Below are 19,685 nucleotides of genomic sequence, written 5' to 3'. Positions count from 1 at the left end.
CCCCCAATTGTTCTTTCAGCTTTCTGAAACGATGGAAACAGTACGGTGCAAGATGTGTGCAGCATTCGTCAAATTGTGGGCACCATTTCACTAGGACTGGACGCGACATCGCATGTGATACATACGCCGCCAGCATTTCACAGTGCAATTGAAACGTTTTGCCCACAAGAATCGCAGCGACCTTCGTACTTCAAAATTTGAGTACTTACCGGTTGCTGTGCCATTTCACTCGCACACTGTGATTCACCTGTTATCCCCACCGCAAGAGAAATGCCTCCGCATCAAACTCGAAACATGTATAAGGGTGTAAGAATCATTCGATTAAAAAAAAATCGTAACCATTATGTTATTTGAGATATGTGCGTGAACAACGTACTCTTAGAAAGAGCAAAATCTCGAGTTTTATATGGCTCTCGCTAGGTAGTAGCAGTGTGCGCCAACTTCAGTTCTAGTTGAAATACGAGGTGCGGCTAGAAAAAAACCGGACTGATGCTGGAAAAAACATTTATTTACAATTTCATGTTGTCTCCTTCAATGTACTCTCCTCCTCGGTCTCTACACCGCTCCATACGAATTTTCCACTGTTCATAGCAATGCTGCAGATCATTTTAGGTAAGTCCATACATTACTTCCGTCGCTTTTTCTTTTACTGCTTCAACAGTCTCAAATCTAGTTCCTTTCAAAGCTGACTTGACTTTAGGGAAAAGAAAAAAGTCACAGAGGGCCAAATCAGGTGAGTAGGGTGGATGATCTAAGATGGGAATGTTGTGTTTTGCCAAAAACGTCTTCACTGACAACGCAGTGTGAGCTGGGGCATTGTCTTGGTGAAGGATCCATGACTTTTTTCTCCACAAATCGTTCCGTTTTCTCCGTACTCGTTCACGTAGGGTAGCCAGGACGCTAATGTAGTAATGCTGATTCACTGTTTGTCCCTCTGGTACCCAATCAATGTGCACAATCCCTTTGATGTCAAAAAAAACAATCATCATTGCCTTGAATTTCGATTTTGACATTCGTGCTTTTCTTTGTCGTGGAGAACCAGGAGTTTTCCAATGCATCGATTTTGTAAGAAGGTGGGATGACTTTCAATGTTTTCCAGGATGTCAGAACAAATCATTCTTCGGCGTTCCTTCTGTTCAATTGTGAGACACTTTGGAACCATTTTTGAACACACTTTGTTCATGTTGAAACTTTCATGAAGAATCTGCCTAACACTTTCCTTGTCAACTCCTGTTAACTCAGACACTGCTCTGATTGTTAAACGGCGATCTTGTCGAACGAGTTTACTGATTTTTTCAATGTTTGCATCAGATTTTGCTGACAATGGTCTGCCAGTGCGAGTGTCATCACTGGTGTCTTCGCGGCCATCTTTAAATCGTTTAAACCACTCAAACACTTGTGTTCGCGATAAACAATCATCGCCGTACACTTGTAACATTACAAACGTTTCACTTGCAGATTTTCCTAGTTTGAAACAAAATTTGATGTTAACACGCTGTTCGTTCTGTACACTCAACATTTTCCGACGCACAGACAAAACGTCAACTACTTAAAACAGACGCCACGGGCAGACTGAGTGGAGGAGGCAGATGAAACTCGAGCAGTAGGCGGAGCGAGAGTCACGTGACAGGCCACGCGACTTTCAGCCTTATTGCATTCGTTTTATTGTTTCACCAGTACTAGTCCGGTTCTTTTCTAGCCACACCTCGTAGTGTCGGGGCAATAGACAGCGTTTTATGTTCAACGTTTTGCGCAGTGCGGGTCAGTAATAACTGTTCAGCGTGTCTTTCGTACAGGTTATGGCGTGGATCCTCGTACAGCACAGAGCATTAGGCGATGACATGAACAATTCCGAGAGAGAGGTTGTTCGTCCCCGAGTGTCTGACACAGACGTCGAATGAATCTGTCAGGCTTCACAAAGAGTTCGCAGAAATCTGTTCGCCGTGCAGCTCGCTAGCTCAACATGCCCCGATGTCCGTCTGTTGCGCGCTGCGTCGACGTTTACACACGATACCATACACATACACAATTCAACTACTGCAAGCTCTTCGTGAAGGTGACAAGCAACAACATGTGGAGTTCTGTAATTTCGTTCTTGGCAAGATGGAGAATGACACGCTTAGTGTTTAGTGACGAGGCAACATTCCATTTAAATGGAAAGGTGGCCCGTCATAATGTGAGAATACGGGGTACGCAACAACAGCATGAAGTTGTAAAACATGAGAGGGACTTTCCAAAATTTGATGTGTTTTGTGAATTTTCACAGTAAACGGTATACGGTCCATTTTTCTTTGCCGAGAACTTTCTTTTCCCACAGTTGGAGACTGATTCGAACGACTTTATTTACCAAAAGGTTGGACCACCGGCACACTGGTATCTGGAAGTGCGAGAATTTTCAAATCAAAGGTTTACTAAACAATAAATCGGTCGCACTGGACCAAATGATTCAGCCTTACATTACTGGCCTCCAAGGTCATCGGACTGACTGTATGCGACTATTTGTTAGGTGGATGGGGGGGGGGGGGTGTTATAAGAGACTGTTTATGTGCCTCCGTTACCAACAAACTGAGACATAGCATAACAGCAGCTGTGGAAGCAGTAACTCAAGACATGTCCGCCGCAGTGTGGGAACAATTTGAATTCCGCACTGGCATATGTCTTGCATCTCAAGGGGGCATATTGAACTCCTACGAAAAGGTATGAAAAAAAAAAGCTTTTTGAGTTTCCCGTTCATCAAAACACAAAATTCATTGTATACGTTTATTGGTTTCAGAAATATAGACGTGCCAAATCGGATGATTACATGCCAAATAGGATGATCCTTTTTTATACACCCTGTACTTATTCCTGACAATGCGTCACTCTTGTTGCGCAGTGGTCTTTGCGTGAGACAACAAGTGGAACTTAACTGTGAAAAATATCTACGTAGACACAACATACATGTTTCCTGTTCTCTAAAGATGTACATTAAAGATAGTATTGCTCATATTCTCTCACTAACTTTGTAAGCTCGAACAAGCGTACGTCAGAAAGAGTCACGTTTATGCTGATCAAGAAAAGGCGCCGCTCGTGCGAAACTCAGCTAGACCTTTTCTCGCGTGATATCCTGCGAGCCACGGATGAAAGGCAACAGGCAGATTCCATATTCCTAGATTCCCGATAACCGTTTGATATGGTGCCACACTGCAGACTGTAAACGAAGGTGCGAGCGTACGGAACAGGTCCGCAGGTATGCGAGTGACTTGAAAACTTCTTAAAGAATAGAACTCAGTACGTTGTCCTCTATGGCGCTAGGAATACCGCGAGGAAGTGTGACACGATCGCTGTAGTTCTCTGTGTACAAAAATGATCTGCTAGTCAGGTTGAACAGCTGTCTGCACAAGTCTGCTAGTGATGCTGAAGTGTAGGGGAAGGTGTCGTCATTGGGTGATTGTAGGAGGACAGAAGATGAATGTTCAAATGTCTATGAATTCCTGAGGCACCAAACTGCTGAGGCCATTGGTCCCTAGACTTACACACTATTTAAACTAACTTGTGCTAAGAACAACAAACACATCCATGCCCCAGGAGGACTCGAACCTCCGGCGGGAAGGGCCGCGCAGTCGGTGACATGGCGCCTCAAACCGCGCGATCATTCCGCGCGGCGATAGATGATGACTAGGTAATGTGATGAATAGCAGCTTGATCAAAACGTAGAAAAATGTAAGTTAATGTAGATAACTAGGAAAAACAAACCTGTAACGATCGAGCACAGTAGTGGTGCCCCGCAGAACAAAGTCATGTCCATTATATCTAGGCGTAACGTTGCAAAGTAATGTGTAACAGAAAGGGCACAAAGATGGTAGTAGGGAAACCGAAAGATCCGACTTCGGTTTACTGGCTTAATTTTAGGAAAGCGTGGCTGGTCTGTGAAGGACACTAGGTATGGAACATTAGTGCGACCCATTCTTCAGTAATGCTCGAGTGTTTGGGACCCCACCGTTTAGCGGGTCAGATGAATGGAAGACATCGAATATATTCAGAGGCTGGCTGTAGGTTTGTTACCGGTAGGTTCGATCAATGCGCAAATGCTATGGGGATGAAAAAATTTTAGAAAGCAGTCTGTAATTGGAGCACAGCGATAGGTATTACATGCTAAAAATCAAATAAAAACGGTCTCGATAGCGTTCCCAGTTTTTTTATTTGTTAGCAACCGGTTTCGGCTCTTTTCTCAGACCATCTTCAGGCTTTTGACCGCCATTATGGCCGCTGGTGGCGGCAGACGGAGCGAGATCCTCAGACGTAAGGAGCAGTGACAACCTTGCTTTTAAAACTCCGGCTCCGTCTGCAGCCACCAATAGCCATAATGGCGGTCAAAATCCTGAAGATGGTCTGCGGAGAGGGCCGAAACCGATTGCTAACAAATAAAAAAATCTGAAAACGCGACTGAGACTGCTTTTATTTGACTTTTAACTACGGAGGTGCTTCGGGAAATCAAACGGGATTTCCAGGAGGAAAGGGCTCGTCCATTTCGACGAACACAATTGAGAAAATTTAGAGAGCCCCGGCATTTAAGGCTGACTGCAGTGCGATTCTACTACCACTAACGCACATTAGCGTAAGGACCACGATGGTAGGAGAAATTAGGACTTGTTGGGAGATCTATACAGACGTTTTTTCCTCGCTCTGTATGCGAGCAGAACGGGAAATCATCATGCGGTGGCTTGCGGCAGGCTGAATTGAGAAGGCGATGGAGAACATAATCATAGACAGCAAACGTTTGAGAAGTCAGCACACTTGTCTATCTGTGGTGTGCGTACTGTAATACCTTCAGTACACACCCCATCAGGTTATTTGACTTGTCGCTCTAACGAAGTAGGCGAGTGTCAGCAATATGTCTCGTGGTCTTATCGTGGCGTGTTTATCTTTTGCCGTTAGGTCAGACGATAGAAATGCCATTTGCACGCTTAGAGTGGCAGATTGACGGTGACCAACTTTAAACAGAACTTGATTAATTTTCCCACACATTTATTAAAATAATAACAAGCATAAAAATTACTTAACTTGATTCTGGATGCTATTTACAATTGACAATCTGAAGTTCCTTTGGTATTGGTACGTGAATCTTATTCTCACATATATCTCTGATACTTGACAAAAGTGTCTATACATTTATCTTCAGGGCTATGTACAGGAATAGGGTAATCTTATTAGGCGCAGACTGAAACTTGACTATAGACTGGTACAGACAAATGTAGAACCCGTACAGACTGGTGCAGACAAATGCAGACTGATACAGACTGACTAATCGGAGGTCTGTACACTCGTTATAATACCTCGCGCGCTCATGTATCACTGCACGAGTGTGCAATCTCATTGGCTGCGTTACATATTACTATGCAGATCGGCGGAAGCAGAATTTGGGTCCGTCTCTATGGCAGCGCCATTTCGTAGTGCGGAGACGGACGAGCGCTGCGCCTGCGTGTACACAACACTATCTTTAACCGAAAAGCTGTTTTTCAGTCACGACGTCAGCATTAGTTTTGGGGCTGAGATTTCAAACCACTGACTTTACAAGCAAAAGGAAAACTGCGGTTTATTGTCCCGCGTCGGCAACGAGGATTACTAGAGACGGAGCGCACAGACTGGGAATGTGTAGGGGAGGGAAACGGCCGTGTACTTGTGAAAGGAACCGTCCCGCCTTTTATCTTCAGCTGTTTCGAGAAACGACGGTAAACCGTACGCCGGACGGCCGTCCTAGCGACTGAGAGTCCTGTTCGCATCCTCGCACGGTCTACAGACGGAGGCTTACCGACTGACCTCGACGTAGATCTCCCGCTAGCGACCGGATGGATGTAATGAGGGCAGGGCTGGAGGCGGCCGTAAGTTGGGTTTCACAGCGCAGCGCCTCGGCTGGAACGAGCGAATTTCTCACTCGGATGCGGCCGAGTGCAGGCCGGGGAGATGGCTCTGCCACGGAGCGGTGGTTTCTGAGATTCACGGCGTGACGCTGGCTAGCTGGGCCGAAGCCCTGTCGCCTTGGACAGGAAAGGACGACACTGCTGTGGGTACGAAGTTCTCAAGGCCGCTGACCAGCGCCACAAAGATGGGTCTCGGGTTTGCAGTGTTGGACCTTCGTAGCTTTTGAACTTTAGTGGAAGCGGTGAGATTGAAAAAAGAAGTTAATGAACTGCCAGTCGCTCAAACCCCGTTACCTGGCACATTAACCTAGAAACAATCCTCCCTTGTATACTGCTATATCTCAACGAATGATATCTGAGTGAGCGACTTTACAAAATATTTCGAATAATATCAGACTTTAAATGAATTAATTATCGCAACAAGAATCCACGTTCCGCTGATGATTTCATAAATCTCTTTCCCTGACGAAGCATGTGGTTCAGTTAAGTTGCCGATATGAAAATTAAAATTCATTAAATTTCTAGTGTGCCAACATCAATGAGATTTTTAAAAATGAGACATCAGGCCGGTGAGCATGTTGGGTGACGTCACTGTTCGATGATATGTCACCGATCAATCAGAGGAATCCTTAGGCAGGAAGATACATAAGATACAGAAAACTCTTGGCAAAATAATCTCGGTTCTGGCGGGCGGAGGGGGCGGGGGGCGATTTTGTCCCTGATTAAAGAAGAATTAACGAAAGAACACATACAGTTTTCGGTTGTTTCATCACTGAACAATCCGCTTCCAACTTCTCGTTTTCGTCTGCTGCAAAACATCAAAATATTATACAAATTATCGACGTTATATGGCGATAGGGAAGGTATCCGATTTTTTAAAATAATTACATACGATTAAATACAATGAACGGCTCAGTCATTGCTAGAAAAGAGAGATGATGATGATGTGGATGAGGAGGTCCCATGCTCTGAGGAGGTAGGGGACGATGCGGGAGACCCGCATCGCTGACTAGGCAAGGTCCCAGCGGAGGTGGTTTGCCATTGCCCTCCTCCGACCGTAATGTGGATGAAAGATGATGATGCAGACGACACAATAACACCCAGTCATCCGGAGACAGGGAAAAATCCCTGACCCCGCCGGGAATCGAACCCGGGACCCTGTGCGCGGAAGCGAGAACGCTACCGCAAGACCACGAGAGTAGTACACTGAAACTTACATCCCCTAACTCCGAGCTCAAGCGGACAAAAAAAGGTACAAAAGTTACGATAACGTAATTGAAGATCAATCTATTCATCTATTATCAGCGATATAACGCAAAAGTTCTATGTCATTCCAGCGGCTTCCCTTTTACCATGTGTTTACTCTTATTATGAAAGAAAAAAAGTAAAGTAAGTTGTTTTTTGCTCACGTCATTTCATAAAAAATATATTCACATACACTCCTGGAAATGGAAAAAAGCACACATTGACACCGGTGTGTCAGACCCACCATACTTGCTCCGGACACTGCGAGAGGGCTGATCACACGCACGGCACAGCGGACACACCTGGAACCGCGGTGTTGGCCGTCGAATGGCGCTAGCTGCGCAGCATTTGTGCACCGCCGCCGTCAGTGTCAGCCAGTTTGCCGTGGCATACGGAGCTCCATCGCAGTCTTTAACACTGGTAGCATGCCGCGACAGCGTGGACGTGAACCGTATGTGCAGTTGACGTACTTTGAGCGAGGGCGTATAGTGGGCATGCGGGATGCCGGGTGGACGTACCGCCGAATTGCTCAACACGTGGGCCGCGAGGTCTCCACAGTACATCGATGTTGTCGCCAGTGGTCGGCGGAAGGTGCACGTGCCCGTCGACCTGGGACCGGACCGCAGCGACGCACGGATGCACGCCAAGACCGTAGGATCCTACGCAGTGCCGTAGGGGACCGCACCGCCACTTCCCAGCAAATTAGGGACACTGTTGCTCCTGGGGTATCGGCGAGGACCATTCGCAACCGTCTCCATGAAGCTGGGCTACGGTCCCGCACACCGTTAGGCCGTCTTCCGTTCACGCCCCAACATCGTGCAGCCCGCCTCCAGTGGTGTCGCGACAGGCGTGAATGGAGGGACGAATGGAGACGTGTCGTCTTCAGCGATGAGAGTCGCTTCTGCCTTGGTGCCAATGATGGTCGTATGCGTCTTTGGCGCCGTGCAAGTGAGCGCCACAATCAGGACTGCATACGACCGAGGCACACAGGGCCAACACCCGGCATCATGGTGTGGGGAGCGATCTCCTAGACCACTGGTGATCGTCGAGGGGACACTGAATAGTGCACGGTACATCCAAACCGTCATCGAACCCATCGTTCTACCATTCCTAGACCGGCAAGGGAACTTGCTGTTCCAACAGGACAATGCACGTCCGCATGTATCCCGTGCCACCCAACGTGCTCTAGAAGGTGTAAGTCAACTACCCTGGCCAGCAAGATCTCCGGATCTGTCCCCCATTGAGCATGTTTGGGACTGGATGAAGCGTCGTCTCACGCGGTCTGCACGTCCAGCAAGAACGCTGGTCCAACTGAGGCGCCAGGTGGAAATGGCATGTCAAGCCGTTCCACAGGACTACATCCAGCATCTCTACGATCGTCTCCATGGGAGAATAGCAGCCTGCATTGCTGCGAAAGGTGGATATACACTGTACTAGTGCCGACATTGTGCATGCTCTGTTGCCTGTGTCTATGTGCCTGTGGTTCTGTCAGTGTGATCATGTGATGTATCTGACCCCAGGAATGTGTCAATAAAGTTTCCCCTTCCTGGGACAATGAATTCACGGTGTTCTTATTTCAATTTCCAGGAGTGTAAATACACTTAGGAATACAGCATCCTTTTCTCACAAGCAGATTGGTTTCGAGGTCATGCTCCAACCTCACCTGTCGATTGTCAGTTCCATCGATCTTGGCTATTCGCGCCTAGCAGAAACAAGGGTATACTGCACACTAGCAGACAGACAGGTTTCGTATGTAAATTAGATGTATACACACAAAAAACACTTGAAATGAGAATTAGCATGGAACATGATATAGAAGATGGAGCTTCCCACAACTACTGAAATAACATGGCAGGTCAAGACAAAACAACAAAATATCAATGAACACAGGAATGAAACACGAACTAATCAGTCCAGCCCCTTTGAGAGGGTGCACTGGCAGAAATTCGCGAAGAAACTTGAATTCTGAATCGCAAGGGAAATAATCAATAGCCACGACCTCTGCGTTTCAACAAAAGCCCGATAGTGTTAGTCGAACGAGGATCTTGTAAGTTACTTTGTTTCCTGTCGATTCTTCCAACGTATCTCAGACTGGCATCTGTCTTACCTGCGGTTAGTTTTATGTGGGCGTTCAACTTTAAATCGCTCCGTACGCATACCCCTAAGCATTTTATGGATGTGAATGCTTCGAAGGGTTGTGTTGCAGTAGTATGATCTCACAATAAAAGGTCTTTCTGTCTACTTACGCGCAATATGTTACATTTGTGTATGTTGAGGTGTGCGGCTGGTCCCGGCGGAGGTTCGAGTCCTCCCTCGGGCCTGGGTGTGTGTGTTTGTCCTTAGGATAATTTAGGTTAAGTAGTGTATAAGATTTCACACACATTTAAACATTTTGTATGCTGAGGGTCAAATGGCAGTCCCTACAGCATGAGCTGATCGTCTGCCGGTCTTCTTGTATGTCGTTACAAATTTCTCGCGTAGGTATTCGTGCTGCCGCGACTAGCTTACAGCAACTGTAAGTAAAAAGTCGTTATGCCCGTCGATCGAGATGCAAACGGGTGCATCGTTCGTAAAATCATGATCAGAATTACTGCGATCGTGTTGTTAGAAACTGCGGCGCTGAAGCGAACTGTTTGCTCAATGGCTTCTACCAAGTAACGGAAGCAAACTCACAGATGCCGCAAAGGACGACAATCCGCGCTCTACTGCTCATGAAGTGACTCCACTCTAGAACTGCGAGAATACGGGTCGATGACAGCAGCTCTCCGCACTTCTGTCATTGCGGACATCTCTTCCACCGTAGGCGTCCGCCGGCAGAAAGAATTTCCTGCAAGCAACCTAACGGGTGTGTCGGTTAAAATTTCTTCCGGCCAGTGACGTCACTGCCTCCCAGTCCAGGAGTTGGGGAGGCTGACAGAGGTGGCGCCAATTGCGCGAAAACGGCAATCCTTGTATCCTAGCGAATCGATGCCGTGGATTGAAATTTAAAGAAACAGCTCGGAACCTATGCAGAATTTCGCCATCTTGCTCGTAATTAAAAATGTTGATGATGAGGTCCCATACTCCTTGACAGAGCGTAGGGGAAGATGCGGCGGACTTGCACCGCCGTACTAGGCAAGGTCCTAGTGGAGGTGGTTTGCCATTGCCTTCCTCCGACCGTAATGGGGATGAATGATGATGATGAGGATGACACAACAACACCCAGTCATCTCGAGGCAGGTGAAAATCCCTGACCCCGCCGGGAATCGAACCCGGGACCCCGTGCTCGAGAAGCGAGAACGCTACCACGAGACCATGAGCTGCGGACTAATTAATAATACCGGTAATAATTAACCTGTGGTCCTGAAAGCTTCTCCACCCTCCATCCAGTCGATGGCGGGAGCGGAGGAAAATTGATTTTATATCATTTATTCATTAATTAATTGTATTGACTTTCCAATTAATAAATCGAACAACTCGTGATTGTTGTCATGTGATTCGTAATTTCACAAGCCGTCCGAACCCGTGTTCGGAAACGTAACTTTATAATTTAATTTAATTAGAAACTCTCTCCTTGTCAGGAGACTGGACAAGACTGCAAGAATGTATTCGCAGCTGCGAATATAGACAGTCATCAGCTGTATAGTGGAATGAAGGCAATGAGAATCTGTATTGGACCAACAAGCGGGAAATCCGGGTTCGAGTATCAGTCTAGCACAAATTTACATTGCAGTCATTCCATAACACAGCTGATGGTTGCCCATGTTCGCAACTGCGAATACATTTCATGTACTTCATAACGGCTCTAATCGCCGCAGTGCCTGTACCTTCGGACATGCGCGGATGAAGGTTGCAAGATTGCATTGAGTATCTAGCCGGCCGAAGTGGCCGTGCGGTTAAAGGCGCTGCAGTCTGGAACCGCAAGACCGCTACAGTCGCAGGTTCGAATCCTGCCTCGGGCATGGATGTTTGTGATGTCCTTAGGTTAGTTAGGTTTAACTAGTTCTAAGTTCTAGGTGACTAATGACCTCAGCAGTTGAGTCCCATAGTGCTCAGAGCCATTTGAACCATTGAGTATCTGAACAACACAAGCACTGCAGTATCGTGTCGGACAACTTCTCCAAGGCTTTTGAGTCTCAGAGAATAGTCTTTTGAGTTACACCGTCAGGATGATAACTACGTCTGTAACCGCGCGACCGCTACGGTCGCAAGTTCGAATCCTGCCTCGGGCATGGATGTATGTGATGTCCTTAGGTTAGTTAGGTTTAAGTACTTCTAAGTTCTAGGGGACTGATGACGTCAGATGTTAAGTCTCATAGTGCTCAGAGCCATTTGAACAATTTTTGATAACAACTACAGAGCGCCGGCCGGAGTGGCCGAACGGTTCTAGGCGCTACAGTCTGGAACCGCGCGATCGCTACGGTCGCAGGTTCGAATCCTGCCTCGGGCATGGATGCGTGTGATGTCCTTAGGTTAGTTAGGTTTAAGTAGTTCTAAGTTCTAGGGGACTGATGACCTTAGAAGTTGAGTCCCATAGTGCTCAGAGCCATCTTGAACTACAGAGCACCGTCCCTTCATTCCATCACCGACTTCAATGAACGCCCCTTGCTCATAAATGATCGTTTTTCAGTCACGATGCTCCACATCCCGGTCTTTGCCCTGCCGTGGAACCAATGCCCTCTATTATCGAGTCACGTATTCCTTGTCGTCATAAAAAAAAAAAAAAAATTGGCTACAGCTCTATCGTTCTTACCGTACCTTTCGGCGTTTCCACAGATTATCCCTTACCTTTTGTGATTGTTTTGAGTTGTGTCTGTCTGTCTGTCTGTCTGCCAGCCAGAACGTCCGTTCCCTTCCTTTTAACTCTCTTCTTTCTTTCCGTTAAGTATGGTTTTTTTCTGCAAACACGAAGCACTGGCAGAAGTGAACGTCAAGATATCCACTAGAAAAATAGATTGCCCACCCGAGGACAGAACCTCAGATCTGTAATACTTATTCACGTAGATACCAAACTGCAGTAAAAAAAAATCATTAATCTCCTCGATCACCACATTCTGAAAATAATTTTTATTTACTAAACGTTGCTTTTGGATTCGATATGCAGACATTTTTTGAGAACTTTGCAACTCAAGACAGTAGTACAGGAACAGACTGTACCCGCATGTAATAATAATGTGCGACTGGATGCAGAATACGCTGTGCTTTTATACAGTTGCTACGCAGTGTCCTAATATTGAACATGGAACTAAATTGACATTTACATAGCCAACACACACTGCCACGCAGTTGTGTGTTATTTTAACTCCATATTGTTTATTCAGGACACATTGCAGCCATGTGTGTCGCAGCTCTAAAGAATTGACATTTTGTATTTATATGGCGTCGCTGGTTACAAAGCGGATCAAGATAATACTGACATAACGTAACGCAACGAATACGAAACTGACATGTCTGATTATCAGATTAAAATGATTAAAGAGTTCCTAACGTAATAAGCAGACATACCCCAGAAACAACTATTTACTTTCTTAAAAAAAATCATCTCACCCCCCCCCCTCCCTCTCTGTCTCTCTCTCTTTTTCTCTTCCTTCTCTCATTCTGCGTATTACACACTGGGTGACATGTCTGCTTGCGCCACTGAGGGATGGGAGTTTAGCATGTAACGTTTCCGCGACTTGGAGGCCATTAAACACGAAACGCAAGTTCAAATCAGTGATCTACATCTACATAATTACTCCGTTGGCCGCTGTACAGTGCAAGGCGGGGGGTACATCGTACCGATATTATCGATTTGCTTTCCTTTTCTATCCTTCTACTGAGCGACGGAAAAATGAGCGTCTATATTCCTTTGTTCGTGTCCTAATCTTTCTCACGTCCTTCTCATGATTCCCAAGTGAGGTATACGGCGGTGGTAGCATAATGGGAGCATAGTGTTCTTTGAAAACAGGTTATCTAAATTTATCTAACAAGATTCCGCGAGAAGTGCATCACTTTCATTTCCCATTTACGTTCCGTGATCATATCTGTTACACTTTCATATCGTCTATACCGAAAGTTTAAGACCCTGGCAGTTCCACATGACAGAAATTTCTAAAATGGTCACGAAATCTCTGTAAACAACGGTCGGAACCCTCTATCAATCACTCAATTCTACGACGACAGAAACCCGCTCCTTGGTCGGGGAGGTATTCGAGAACCGCTGTGTTAACGTTCTTATCGTTGGAAAATCTGCGATTTCTGCCAATTAGTTCCTCTATTCCTTGAACATTGTCGTCTATAGTCGATGACGATGACAACCCTTTCCGATTAGTATCACCAACGTCTGAGCAATCTTTGTCATTTTTTGGCACCATTTCATTACGACTCGATGCGACATTGCGTTTAGTCCATATACCGCTAGGCGTTCAATGTGAATCTGTGTACAGTTCAGACATTTTGCCCAGATGAATCGTACTGCCCCACGTAATTCGTCTTTGGAGTACTTTCACAGCAGACCGCCATTTCAATCGCACAGTGTTGGATACATGTTATCAGTACCGTAGCAGACTTTCGAAGCATCTGTAAAGGTAGGCTTCGATCTCGTCACCCACCCCTGGAAGCCGCAAGAATTTTCGTTGGCCAGATTTAGTACTGATGACTTGTGAAGAGAGACATGGCGAATTAATGCTACGACGGAACATGGATTGTCACCCAAGATCTGGTCGGTTCTTAACCGAGTAACAAGCAACATTGGAAGGTGTGCCGACACTTTGCAAAAGTGGAAGAAAGTAACTCTATCAAGTTGTGACTGTCGGCCTGAGAAGCAGACTATGAGCTATGTAATTCAAGAAATTTGGTTGGTTGATTGATTGATTCGGGGGATGGGACCTAACAGCGACGTCATCCGTCCCATCGGGTTAGTGAAGGATGGGGAAGGAAGACGGCCGTGCCCTTTCAAAGAAACCCTCCCGGGATTTCCCTGAACCGATTTAGGGAAATTGCGGAAAACTTAAGTCAGGATGGCCGGACGTGCGTTTCAAGCGTTGTCCTCCCGAATGCGAGTCCAGCGTGCTAACCACTGCACCATCTCGCTCGGTCAAGAACGTCCGCTGAGAGATTCTCTGGTGATCCAGCATAGTTCCTGGTGATGACGGAGGAGTAAGTAGACTATATTCGCGGCCTCAAAAAACGGCTCTGAGCACTATGGGGCTTAACATCTGAGATCATCACACACAGCCATGCCAGAGGCAGGATTCGTATCTTCGACCGTAGCAGCAGCGCGGTTCCGGACTGAAGCGCCCTGAAACGCTCGGCCACAGCGGCCGGTGATATTCGCGGCCTGAGTATTAGTTTGTAGTTTGAGATAACTGTAATATTATTATTTGTGACGTAGTCATACGCTAAATAAACTGACAATAAACCACTCTTGTACAAAGGGCTTAGCGTGGGGTAGTATGTTTAACTTACCATCTGAATTCCCTATGAAAATCTTTCACTCGCCTTCCCAAATACCGATTTTACGTGACCGTGCCATATCTACATCTACATCTATACTCCGCGAGCCACCTTACGGTGTGTGGCGGAGGGTACTTATTGTACCACTATCTGATCCCCCCTTCCCTGTTCCATTCACGAATTGTGCGTGGAAAGAACGACTGCTTGTAAGTCTCCGTATTTGCTCTAATTTCTCGGATCTTTTCATTGTGATCATTACGCGAGATATATGTGGGCGGTAGTAATATGTTGCCCATCTCTTCCCGGAATGTGCTCTCTCGTAATTTCGATAATAAACCTCTCCGTATTGCGTAACGCCTTTCTTGAAGTGTCCGCCACTGGAGGTTGTTCAGCATCTCCGTAACGCTCTCGCGCTGACTAAATGTCCCCATGACGAATCGCGCTGCTTTTCGCTGGATCATGTCTATCTCTTCTATTAATCCAACCTGGTAAGGGTCCCATACTGATGAGCAATACTCAAGAATCGGACGAACAAGCGTTTTGTAAGCTACTTCTTTCGTCGATGAGTCACATTTTCTTAGAATTCTTCCTATGAATCTCAACCTGGCGCCTGCTTTTCCCACTATTTGTTTTATGTGATCATTCCACTTCAGATCGCTCCGGATAGTAACTCCTAAGTATTTTACGGTCGTTACCGCTTCCAATGATTTACCACCTATGGCATAATCGTACTGGAATGGATTTCTGCCCCTATGTATGCGCATTATATTACATTTATCTACGTTTAGGGAAAGCTGCCAGCTGTCGCACCATGCATTAATCCTCTGCAGGTCCTCCTGGAGTACGTACGAGTCTTCTGATGTTGCTACTTTCTTGTAGACAACCGTGTCATCTGCAAATAGCCTCACGGAGCTACCGATGTTGTCAACTAAGTCATTTATGTATATTGTAAACAATAAAGGTCCTATCACGCTTCCCTGCGGTACTCCCGAAATTACCTCTACATCTGCAGATTTTGAACCGTTAAGAATGACATGTTGTGTTCTTTCTTCTAGGAAATCCTGAATCCAATCACAAACCTGGTCCGATATTCCGTAAGCTCGTATTTTTTTCACTAAACGTAAGTGCGGAACCGTATCAAATGCCTTCCTGAAGTCCAGGAATACGGCATCAATCTGCTCGCCAGTGTCTACGGCACTGTGAATTTCTTGGGCAAATAGGGCGAGCTGAGTTTCACATGATCTCTGTTTGCGGAATCCATGTTGGTTATGATGAAGGAGATTTGTATTATCTAAGAACGTCATAATATCGTAAGTGAGGAAAACTACTGTCACCTTGTTAAGGAATGATTCCAATTTCGCCTCAAGAGTTTCAGCGTAAAAATGCGAAGCTTTAACCAGTATATCCGAAAAACGAATTGAACTCTGATTCTCACGAAAAAACATACAGTGTCTCAACAACCTAGCCACGTCATATCGGCGATATTTTTTAACTTAACACAACACAATGAAACGGATCAATGAGGTAGGCTCAAGAAGACAACTTGTTGGGAATGCTCAGTGCCTCTCTCACTTTTCGCCCCGTAACTGTGGCAGCCGTGCTGTCATCCCCTTGTTAGCGCGCGCGTCTGCGCGCTGCCAACATACCGACTAGCAGAGAGGAGGCCCGGCGCTTAGAACGGGACGGAAAAGAAAAAGGAGCACAGGGAGAAACGATGTCTCCGTCGGCAAACGTGGCAGCCCTGTCAGCAGCCTGTTAACGCAGCCACTGGCGTTAAAGGCGGCCCTCCTTCCCCCCTTAGGGCCTAGGGGAACCACTAATTTGTTGCACGTGCGGCCTCCCGGCATCAACAAGTTCCTCTGGAAAATCTGTCGTAATGACAGCCTGCTCGAGAGTAAGTGAAAACAGATGGCTTGTTAAGTGGCCAGCGCTCTTAAGCAACGCATTTCGGGCTATTTTCAGTCTTAATTATTTGAGTAGGTTCTCCTAAACATGTCAAATGCGAGGTAAAAAAAGGAAACAGCACAAGAGAGATGAAGGTAAAAGGAGATCCAAAGCAGAAAAGTAAAAAGCAGTACCGCACTAGAAAGAAAGAAGCGCAGATTACTACATGTTAAGAAGCTAAGGTGTTGATGAAAGCACGTAATGGAATCTGATAGCAATAAAGGAAGAGGCAACTCTTGGTTTTCTATGCGCTGTCACAATACTGCTTTGTAAGTGACACACAGAGGTTTTACGAGTATGTCCACAATTTTTAAATCGTTTTGCGTTCTATGCTCGGCTATTCAACACTAGCTGAGAACTTTAACAAGTACTTGTGACCACTTGATCCACATTCCGCAAAATGGACCATCACGCAATGCAGAGCGCACGAGCGCCTGTGTAGGTAGAAAAAACTGCGTGTCAGTTGTGTGACTGGATACATTATCTGTTCAAATGGCTCTGAGCACTATGGGACTCAACTTCGGAGGTCATCAGTCCACTAGAACTTAGAACTACTTAAACCTAACTAACCTAAGGACATCACACAGATCCATGCCCGACGCAGGATTGGAACCTGCGACCGTAGCGGTCACGCGGTTCCAGACTGAAGCGTCTAGAACCGCACGGCCAAACCGGCCGGCGATTACACTGTTCTACAAAAAAAAAACTTTTGTTCTATTTCTGATAAAAAATACTGTGATCCTAGTTGTATTTTGAGTGCTGAATTGAAAACTGTTTTTGGTTTTTTTCTGTCAGGGATAGTTTATGAGTAATCACAATTTTATTTCTCTTTTCAGTTTCTGATATAGTGCAGCAAACGTGAGGTGAAATTCGACAAACAAATGCACACCTTTATGGTGTTATAAGTTCATCACATTAATGGAGGGTGGGATCTAACATATAACACAGTAACCTTTGTGTATACACTTTAAAGCATTTATCTGACATGAGAAATTACAGAAAATTGACAAACAATGAGCTACTGCCTTGTATTGGACATCACTTTTTTTCTCTTGTATTGTGAATCTTTCTTCTCTCGAATGATATTCCAGCAATAATCTGCTAACATAGAAGGTACCCACTTCCCTTCATAGTGCCTTTCTATGGTAGAAATGTCTTTATGGAATCTTTCCCCATGTTCATTCGATACGTCACTACAACTCTCTGTGAAGTAGTCCAGATGAGAGTCCATCATATGTACTTTCAAAGACATATTGCACCCCAAATCCTGATATGCTTTGATCATATCCTTCACCATTGCTTTGTCGTTAGTAGCTCTTCTACTTCTTCCGACACCATCTTGAAACAGTCCCATGCGGTTTTTTCTTTATCAGTTAAACATGCTTCAAAATTTGCATCTTTCTGCAGCTCCCTGATTTGTGGGCCCACAAATACACCTTCCTTTATTTTTGCAGCTGAAAGTCGGGGGAATTTGGTAGCTAGATATGCAAACCCACAGCCTGTTGGATCCATGGCCTTCACGAATTGTTTCATCAGGCCAAGTTTGATGTGAAGTAGTATATATTCAGGAGCTACCAGACTTTCACGTTGCACATTCTTTTTGCCAACTTTCCATCTTCGCCTAGGCCATTTCTTTTTCACGTAATGTGAATTTCGGTCTCGACTATCCCACTCGCAAAGAAAACAGGCATACTTTGTGTAGCCTTGTTGCATTCCCAGTACCATAGCAATTACCTTGAAATCTGCACATATTTTCCATTTGTGTTCATTGTATTTTAATGAATTTAGCATCCTTTGTACAAATTCGTAATTCTCTTTTGTCAAACTAGTATAAGCTACTGGAACAGAGGGTATTTTATTTCCGTTATGGAGCAAAACACCCTTCAGATTTGTTTTTGATGCATCTATGAATAGTCTCCACTCCTGTGAAATATAAGTGAAGTTCAGCACTTTCATCAGACCAGCAACGTCATTGCAAAATGCCAGTGCTTCGTCAGTTGAAAAATAAGAAATAAAGGCATGTTCTCTCTGCCTGAACACACTGATTTTAGTACTTTGGTGCAGTAGATTATACTCTTGTAATCTTGAACCAAGCAGCTGCGCCTTTTGTTTACTTAGTCCTAGATCACGTACTAAATCATTAAAATCTGCCTGTGTTAACAAATGTGGTGATGACTCACTTGTGCAGTGATATAAAGAATCATCATCTGTGATTTCTTCAGTACTACTTATTTCAGTGTCACTTGAAATTTGACCTCGAGCTCTTGAAGGTACTGGAACGTTGTCGGAATGCTGCAATGGCATTCTCGCTGAAGGCAGATCTGGGTTAACAATCTGCCTCTTCGACTTTTTGTTTGTAAAACTCTGAATTTTTGTTAGACAGAAATAACAATCAGTAACATGGTCCTTAGGCTCCCTCCACACCACGGGAACAGCAAACAATGCCACATTCTCTTTACCTTTCCACCACTGAATTAGTTTGCAGTAACATGTAGCACAGCAGAAATGTGGTGCCCATTCTTTATCTTGGTCTCCTACCTCTACTCCAAAGTAATGTTTGTATGCTTTCTTTATGACTGAAGAAATTTTCTTTCTATTTCTGGCGAAAGTGAACTTCCCACAGATGTAGCAGAAGTTGACCGGCTTATATCGACATCCACGAATACGTGGCATTTCTGCAAATTTAATAATACCACTTTGGTAATACACCTGTATTAAATTAATAGTAGGGAACTAGAGGAACGCTGATGTGTAAAAACAAGCAGTCGTTTCTCCTTCAGCACCAGGCTCAATCAGTTTACACGCAGGAACTAAAAAATTCAACCGTGCTCGGAAATATGACAGACAGTTACTTGTCAGCCAAAACACCCACTCGTTAAGACTGACACAAATTGTGGCTAACACCACCGTTGTAAACTCGATGCACCTGCCCCTAGGAGGCCTGAAACTTTACTGCCTAGGCAGCGACCGGCTGTCGCCGTTCGAGTTAATGAGATGTTTCAGGTGGTCTTAATGACATAGGTGTGGCAGGGGATAACCTAATGATGTCTGATTCTTCCCACCTGCTGTTGCACAAGAAATTATCATGTTCTATCACTACTGGATGCGGCAACATACCCGTATTTCTCTATAACGTCTCTGTGTTTGCCATGAATTGTGTGAATATACATATGTATACATATT

Source organism: Schistocerca serialis, chromosome 9 (assembly GCF_023864345.2).
Source record: "Schistocerca serialis cubense isolate TAMUIC-IGC-003099 chromosome 9, iqSchSeri2.2, whole genome shotgun sequence".
Taxonomy (NCBI): domain Eukaryota; kingdom Metazoa; phylum Arthropoda; class Insecta; order Orthoptera; family Acrididae; genus Schistocerca; species Schistocerca serialis.
This window is presented reverse-complemented; position numbering follows the sequence as displayed.